The sequence below is a fragment of the Nomascus leucogenys genome, chromosome 5 (genome assembly GCF_006542625.1).
Source record: "Nomascus leucogenys isolate Asia chromosome 5, Asia_NLE_v1, whole genome shotgun sequence".
Taxonomy (NCBI): Eukaryota; Metazoa; Chordata; class Mammalia; order Primates; family Hylobatidae; genus Nomascus; species Nomascus leucogenys.
In genome coordinates, this window is record NC_044385.1 from 89,548,731 (window position 1) to 89,558,247 (window position 9,517).

The following is a 9,517-nucleotide window of genomic DNA, read 5'->3' on the forward strand; positions in this document are numbered from 1 at the left end:
GCCAGGGTGGTCTCGATCTCCTGACCTCGTGATCCGCCCGCCTTAGCCTCCCAAAGTGCTGGGATTACAGGCGTGAGCCACCGCGCCTGGCCAGCTGACTTTCTAATTTTCAAGAAAATTTAAAATTCTATTGCTATTGAATAATAAGTATAAATATTACACCATGATTGTCTTGAAAATTATTCATATTTAGAGTATAGCTCTCTGTATATAACAGAAACTAAATCTGAAGCCATTTAGGAGGAAAAAAAAAAAGCCAGAGATTTAACAACTGAGATAAGGGTGGTAATGAGGGCGCCTCAGGTTATAAAATTTTTAGAAAAATTCAATGTGACCTAATTCTAGTAATTAGACCTGCATTTTGTGACCAAATCCTTCCTTGAAAACCTGTTTTGGTAACTAGGCCTCTAATTTATCTGAGTTTAAATTATGTTTTATCCAATACTATAACTCAGTATTACTTTTAATATTTGCAAAGGAGCTTAGCTAAACTGCAACATCTGAGAAAACAATTTCCAAAGTTTGCACTCATTTCAGACACCACCATCGATTTCAAGGATCCTCAGAAGCATCATCATTTCACAATAGCTAGCTACAAATTCAGGGTTCTCTATGACTACCCTCAGGTTAAATAATTCACTAGAAACATTCACAAATCCCAGGAAAGTGTTATGTCTGATGATTACAATTTTATTATAGAAGAAGTATAAAAATTAGAATCAGTCTAAGGAAAAGATATGCATAAGGTGAATTCTGGGAGGTTTCTATTTTTTACTTTTCTTAGAGATGAGGTTTTGCTAATGTTACTGGAAAGAGGTCCCAGTCCAGACCCAAGAGAAGCTTCTTAGAACTCATGCAAGAAAAAATTCAAGGCAAATCCATAAAGTGAAAGAAAGTTTATTAAGAAAGTAAAGGAATAAAAGAATTGCTACTCCATAGGCAGAGCAGCCCCAAGGGCTGCTGGTTGCCCATTTCTGTGGTTATTTCTTGATTTTATGCTAGACAAGGTGTGAATTATTCATGAGTTTCCTGCGAAAGGCATGGACAATTCCAGGAGCTGAAGTTTCCCCTCTTTTTAGACCATATAGGGTAACATCTGGACATTGCCATGGCATTTGTAAACTGTTATGATGCTAGCAGGAGTGTCTTCTAGCATGCTAGTGCATTATAATTAGCATATAATGAGCAGTGAGGGCTACCAGAGTTCACTCTCCTCACCATCTTGGTTTTGGTGGGTTTGGGCTGGCTTCTTTACTGCAACCTGTTTTATCAGCAAGATCTTTATTACCTGTATCTTGTGCCGACCTCCTTTTTCATCCTGTGACTTAGAATGCCTAACTTACTGAGAAAGCAGCCAAGCAGGTTTCAGCCTTGTTTTACCCAGTCCCTACTCAAGATGGAGTTGCTCTTGTTCAAATGCCTCTGACACTGTGTTGCCCAGGGCGATCTCAAACTCCTGGCCTCAAATAATCCTCCTGCCTCAGCCCTGCAAAAGTGCTGGGATTACATGCATAATTCACCACAGCCAGATAGTCTGACAGGTTTCTAAATGTGAAATTTCCATTATCTTCAGGGATGCTTTATTCTTCCAAGCATCAATTTTTGGCAATAACAATAAAGTATAGCCACCTCAAGAAGCTCACTAGAACTTCAGCTTGAGAGTGCCTATTGAGGCTTCATGAGATAGGCGTGACTGATTCGTTGCTTACATAATTGCACTTAATTTTCAGCCCCACTTCCCAGTATGGAGGTCTCATGAGGCCCATGGTCAAACCTTCTACCCCAAGCCTGGCTTTGATGTGACCAACCCCTACCACTGAGTCATCTCACTAGCATAAACTATTAAGGGGAACATCATGAACTGTCACCTGTGGCCAGTGGTGCACACAATGAATAGCAAAGACACTGCCATCACTTAAGAAATGCAAAAGGTTTAGAATCTATCTCTCAGGAGCTGAGACAATGGCCAGACCTCTCTTTGGAAGTTAAATTCCTTAATACAAAATGAACCAGTCAAGAACCCAAATCAGAACCTGATCTCCAGGTGTTAACTCCTGATATTTGCTGCTGCAGTGAACAGCAATACTAGCCTTATGCAAGTCTATCTACCCAGATCACAGACCCTTGTCTATGCCCAGCTTTTGTGTGATTGTGCTCCATTTTACACTCAGCACAGAATAGAAGATCAACCTCGACTTTTGACAATTTAAATGACAAAGAGAGCTAACTGGCTAGGTAGATAGATAATCCCTTTCGATTTCAGCTAAAAAACAAGTACAAAACAAAAATTGACTTAAAATCCACCTAACTGACATTTATAATGGTAAATTTTTGAAATTTTTTATAAATATCCCAAATGCAACATTTTCTATCTTTGTTATTATCTCATATTGGGAGCATTATCCCAATAATTTAGAATTTAAAAATTCATCTTCAATTGAGTGACCATAATTTGACAAACTAACTCATGAATTTCGGCCAATAGGCTCCTTTTTGTTATGATAAGAGCATTAAGAGCATTATAGACCTCGTCCCCTTTTCAACCATTTGAAAGTGAATTGTTTTTAAATATGTATAGTGTTTCCCTATGAACAATGTCTGTACTCACCAAAGGACTCAGAAATAAACATTTGCAATCACATTGATTACTACTGTTTATAAGGCAGCTGGGTTAAAAATGAAATACATGCCTCATTAAATAAGCTAGGTCAAAAAAGAATTGGTGTCTACACCAGAGTAAGCAGTTACTCTGACATGTGCACAGTTTTGACTGTTAGTTGTCTTTGTGTACACAGATTCTAGTTCCACAAAGTCTTAGACAGAGTAATTATATTCACAGTAGATCCTTACATTTATTTATTTATTTATTAACATTTATTTATTTGTGAGATAGAGTTTCACTCTTGTTGCCCAGGCTGGAGTGCAGTGGCGTGATCTCAGCTCACTGCAACTTCTGCCTCCTGGTTTCAAGCAATTCTCCTGCCTCAGCCTCCTGAATAGCTGAGATTATAGGTATGCACCACCATGCCCAGCTTTTTTTTTTTTTTTTTTTTTTTGTATTTTTAGTAGAGACAGGGTTTCACCATGTTGGCCAGGCTGGTCGCAAACTCCTGACCTCAGGTGATCCACCTGCCTCAGCCTCCCAAAGTGCTGAGATTGCAGGTGTGAGCCACTGCACCCAGCCCTTACTTATATTTAAAATAAAAGTTTTAAAAGTTTTTTAGGTGCTGGGTCATGCAGGTAATTTATTTTGAGAATGTTGATTATATAAGTAGTATCCATATAAGAATAAAATGTAAATAAATATACATACTATGAAGCTCTGCACTCAAAGACTATGAGCAGTGACTTTTTCTTAAATTATTCTATCTATAAGGACTTTTTATCATAAAATGTATGTATTACATAAATACATGAATATTCAAGAAATTTGAAAGATGAAATATTAAACTTTTTAAAAAATGGTTACTTTCCTTTTTTAAAATTTATTTTAAGCTCAGGGCTACATGTGCAGGTTTGATATACAGGTAAACTGCATGTCATAGAGTGTTTGTTTGTTTGTTTGTTTGATACGGAGTCTTGCTCTGTTGCCCAGGCTGGAGTGCAATGGCAGAATCTTGGCTAACAGCAACCTCCGCCTCCTGGGTTCAACCGGTTCTCCTTCTTCAGACTCCTGAGTAACTGAAATTACAGGCACCCACCATCATACCTGGCTAATTGTTGTATTTTTGTAGAGATGGGGTTTCACCATGTTGGCCAGGCTAGTCTTGAACTCCTAACCTCAGGTGATCCGCCTGCCTTGGCCTCCAAAAGCGTTGGGAGGTGTCATGGAATTTTGATGTACAGATAATTTCATCAGTCAGGTGATATAGCACCTAATAGGTATTTTTATCCTCATCTCCCTTCTCCCACTCTTCACTCTCAAGAAGGCTCGAATGTCTGTTTTTCCCCTCCTTTGTGTCTATGTGTTCTCATTATTTATAAATGAGACCATGCATATTTGTTTTTCCATTCCCGGGTTAATTTTCGTAAGATAATGGCCTTCAGCTCCATCCATGTTGCTGCAAAGGACATGATCTTGTTCCTTTTTATGGCTGCAAGGTATTCCATGATGTATTTGTACCACATTTCCTTTATTCAGTCTATCATGGATGGGCATTTAGGTTGATCCCATGTCTTTGTTATTGTGAATAGTGCTGCAATGAACATATGCGTGCGTAGGTTTTTATGATAGAAAAATTTATATTCCTTTGGGTATATATCAATAATGGGATTGTTGGGTCAAATGGTAATTCTGTTTTAAGTTATTTGAGAAATAACCACACTGCCTTCCACAATGGCTTAACTCATTTACACTCTCACCAGCAGTGTATAAGTGTTCTCTTTTCTCCACCGTCTTGCCAGCATCTGTTATTTTTTGACTTTTTAATAATAGCCATTCTGACTGGTGTGTGATGATGTCTCATTGTTGTTTGGATTTTCATTTCTATGATTACTGATGTTAAGCATTTATTGTCATATGTTTGTTGGCCACATGTATGTCTTCTTTTGAAAAGTATCTGTTCATGTCCTTTGCTCACTTTTTAATAGAGTTGCTTGTTATTTTGCTTGTAAATTTGTTTAAGTTCATTATAGATTCTGGATAGTAGAACTTTGTCAGATGCACACTTTGCAAAAATTTTCTCCCATTCTATAGGTTGTCTATTTACTCTGTTGATAGTTTACTTTGCTGTGCAGAAGTTCTTTAGTATAATTAAATCCAATTTGTTATTCTTTTTTAAAAATTTTAATTACTTTTGGCATCTTCATTATGAAATCTTTGCCAAATTGTTTTTCCAGAGTGTTATTTCTTAGGTTATCTTCCAGTGTTTTGATAGTTTTTTATTTTAAATTTAAGTCTTTAATCCATCTTGGTTGACTTTGTATATGGTGTAAGGAAGGGATCCAGTTTCAATCTTCTGCATATGTCTAGCCAGTTATTCCAGGACCATTTATAGAATAGGGAGTCCTTTTCCCATTGCTTGCTTTTGTCAGCTTTGTTAAAGAGCAGTTGGTTGTAAAGGTGTGGCATTATTTCTGGACTCTCAATTCTGTTCCATTGGTCTATGTGTCAGTTTTTGCACCAGTATCATGTTCTTTTAGTTACTGTAGCCCTGTATTATAGTTTGAAGTCAGGTACCATGATGCCTCCAGCTTTGTTCTTTTCACTCAGGATTGCCTTGGCTATTCAAGCTCTTTTTTGATTCCATATGAATTTTAAAATAGTTTTTCTTAATTCTGTGAAGAATGCTATTGGTAATTTGATTGAAATAGCATTAAATCTGTAAATTGCTCTGGGAATTATGGCCATTTAAATGATATTGATTCTTTCTATCCATGAACATCAAATGTTTTTCCATTTACTTGTCTCATATCTGCTTTCTTTGAGCAGTGGTTTATAATACTTTCAATCTCTGGTTAGCTATGTTCCTAGACATTTTATTCATTTTGTGGCAGTTATGAATAGGATTGAGTTCCTGATTTGGCTTTTGGCTTGGATGTTGTAGGTATATAGAAATGCTACTGATTTTTATTTTTTTATTTTGTATCCTGAAAATTTGCCAAAGTTGTTTATGAGATCAAGGAGCTTTTGAACAGAGACTGTGGAGGTTTTCTAGAAGTTATACCAACCACATCTCGGACCACAGGGCTACAAAAATAAAAAATCAACACTAAGAAAATTCCTCAAAAACATTCAGTTATATGGAAGTTAAACAATCTGATCCTGAATGAGTTTTGGGTAAATAATTAAATTAAGTCAAAAATAAAGGAATTCTTTGAAGCTAAAGATAACAAAGACACAACATATCACAATCTCTAGGACACCCCTAAGACAATGTTAAGATGGTCATTTGTAGCACTAAATGCCCACATCAAAAAGTTATATATATCTCAAATTAACAACCTAACATCACAACTAGAACAGCTAGAGAAGCAAGAACAAACCAACCCCAAAGTTAGTAGAAGACAAGAAATAACCAAAATCAGGGTTGAACTGAAGAAAATTGAGACACAAAAATCACTCAAAAGATCAGTGAATCCAGGAGTTTTTTCTTTGAAAAAATTAATAAGATAGCATGTTAGCCAGACTAATAAAGAAAAAAAAGAGAGAAGATCCGAATAAGCATAATTAGAGATGACAAAGGGGACATTACCATTGACCCCACAGAAATACAAAAAAAATTATCAGAGACTCCTACGCACACCTCTATGCATACAAACTAGAAAATCTAGAAGAAATGCATAAAATTCTGGACACAAATAAATTCCCAAAACTGAACCAGAAAGAAATTAGATCCCTGAACTTGAGTCAATAATTAGTTCCAAAATTGAATCAGTAATAAAAGGCCTACCAACCAAAAAAGGCCCAGGACTAAATGAATTCCCAGCCAAATTCTACCAAATGCCTAAAATAGAGTAGATACCAGTCCTACTGAAACTCTTCCAAAAACTTGAGGAGGAAGGACTTCTCCCTCAATTCATTCTATGAGGCCAGCATCATCCAAATATCAAAACACAGCAGGCACACAACAAATAAAGAAGACTTCAGGTCAATATCCTTGATAAACATAGATGTAAGAATCCTCAAGAAAATACTAGCAAACTGAATCCAGCATCACATCAAAAAGCTAATCCACCGTGATCAAGTAGGCCTTATCCCTGGGATGCAAGGTTGGTTCAACATACATAAATCAGCAAATGTGATTCATCACATAAACAGAAGTAATTCCAAAACCATGTGATTACCTCAATAGATGCAGAAAAGGTTTCAATACAACTCAACATCTCTTCAGGTTAAAACCCCTTAATTACTGAGGCATTGAAGAAACATACTCCAAAATAATAAGAGTCATCTATGAAAAACCCACAGCCAACTTCATGCTGAACAGACAAAAGCTGGAAGCATTCCCCTTGGAAACTGGCACAAGACAAAGATGCCCTCCCTCACCACGCCTATTCAACATAATATTGGAAGCCCTGATCAGAGCAATCAAGTAAAAGAAATAAAAAGCATCTAAATAGGAAGAGAAGAAATCTATCTCTGTTTGCAGATGACATGATGCTATATCTAGAAAAGTTTTAATTTGAGACAGAGGATTATGAAATTTGAAGCATCTATAGCCTGCATAGAGTTTGAAAATAACAGAAAAAGATGCAGCCTTCTGATCAAATTCAGATGGGAAAGCAAACAGGGATAGTTCAAATTAAATTTGCCTGTGAATAACAGAATAGTTCTGGTGGAACCAGCAAGACAAAGTTTGCAAACATAGCCACCAATGTTACTAGTCCATTTACATTTTAAGAAATACTTTATGGTGTAAACACCTTTACATATTTGGTCAATCTCCCAAGATGTTAATAAAAGAGAAAACAATACCATTCATTACAAAAATTAGGCGAATGTATTTAAAAAGTCAATGCTCTATTATGAAAGTGAAAATAAGACTTTTTTAAAAGAAATGAAAATGTTACGATTAGATTGAACTGTCAATATTGCATAATGGCTAATTTTAGATTCATTTAATTTTAAATTATTTGTAGTTTGAAAATAAGACAACATAGAATGATAAATATTATATTATCAAATCAATGAAGCTATTTTTAAAAATCTTAAATATTTGACCAAAACCCTTCCCAACATTTTATATCTTTATATTTTGCTATTTATTTATTTATTTGAGACAGAGTTTCACTCTTGTTTCCCAGGGTGGATTGCAGTGGCATGATCTTGGCTCACTGCAAACTCTGCCTCTTCGGTTCAAGCGATTCGCCTGCCTCAGCCTCCCCAGTAGCTGGGATCGCAGGTGCCCACCACCACGCCCAGCTAATTTTTATTTTTTTTAGTACATATAGTGTTTCACCATGTTGTCTAGGCTGGTCTCAAACTCCTGGCCTCAGGTAATCTGCCCGCCTTGGCCTCCCAAAGTTCTGAGATTACAGACGAGAGCCACCGTGCCCATCCATATTTTGTTATTTTTATAAGAATATATTTATCTAGTTATATAACTTTATATATTTTATTATACAAGCCTTCAGAAAGATATACGTCCACATTCTAATTAATAATTTTTGCTCAGTACTGCCCATCTAATTCCCTCGGCCTCCTCCATCATTCCTGAAGAGGTAGATGAGGAGGAAAGAATGTAGAAGTGGTCACCTCTTCTCGGAGACAGATCGAATTTCACTTGCTTCCCACGCTCTTCTAAATAATCTATAGAGATTTAGTTTTCTAAATCCTCACAGGAAAGGTCAATCCATTAAACAAACACTGCTGCCCTCAAAATTACTTCTACTCAAAAACAAATCTTTTTCTACCCATATGAACCACATGCTCCCCCTGCCCTATAATACTGGAATTTCTTGAATTTTTCTTTAATAATAAAGCAATGCCATTTTTGAGCAAGATGGAAGAATAGGAAGTAATCTGCCAGAAGCTTCTCATGAAAACAGGAGTTCTGCAACCATCCACAGACAAAACTGTCTGTGAGAGCCTTGAACTTCAGGTAGGAGGCTGTGAAACCCCAGTGAAGCCCAAGACCTGGAAAGATCATTTTGAGACTGCAAACCCACACCACATGTGGCAGGCTCACTGATCGTGTTCTTAGTTTCAGACCCAGAAAGTGCTCCTTTCCCTGACAGGCGAGGCTACAGATACCTTTAGCCTTTATCCTACTACCAAAACCATCTATCCAGAGGTCTAGGAGAAATCACTCCCACTAGTGTTTTAGAAGACAGCACTCTGTTATCAGTCACAGCTATGGACCTAAAAGTTATTCAGTAACTTAGCTCCAGCCTCCTTCTGCTGTAATCCCAGCTTAGTGCTCCTTGGACAAGGACCCAGAGGGAGACTCACCCATTTGTGCCACCACTAACAGACTTGCCAGCCTCTGTCGCACTGCAGATCCTATGGCCCTGTCTCAGCCATAGTCCCTCTTTTCCACAGCCCCAGAGTTATCCTACTTTACAGAAAACTCCTGGGAGACACTACCCTACAAGCTTTCTGAACTTTATCCCTCAGAGGTTTTTGAAAGGGGCCTGAATCTCAGTTGCAGCCCCTCTAAGCCTTCATTTGTGAGCAATCCTGCTTGCATAGAGAACTCCTAACATTCTTACCCAATGGTGTCACCAGGTCAAGCTTGTCAACATCATTTCCATAGAAGATACTGAATTAGCCCTGAAACTCAGTTATAGTCCCTCTCAGCTGTGGTCTGGGGGCAGTTATTGCCCTGCTAGGTCTCTGTGGGAAGATGTCCTCATCTGAGTCCTTGTGGTAGCCTTGATAATCTCTTTCCTACTGCCAATCCTTAAACATCCCTGTATCCTGATCCTAGCGCCTCTTGTCTATGGGCACACAGCAGTTTTGCTTGCCTGGAGACTTGGAAGGAGGCACATTCAACAATACCCCTGCAGGCTGATGCACTGACCTTGGTTCCACTGTGGATTTTGAAGAGCCCTATAGATTGTCTCCAAGCCTTCT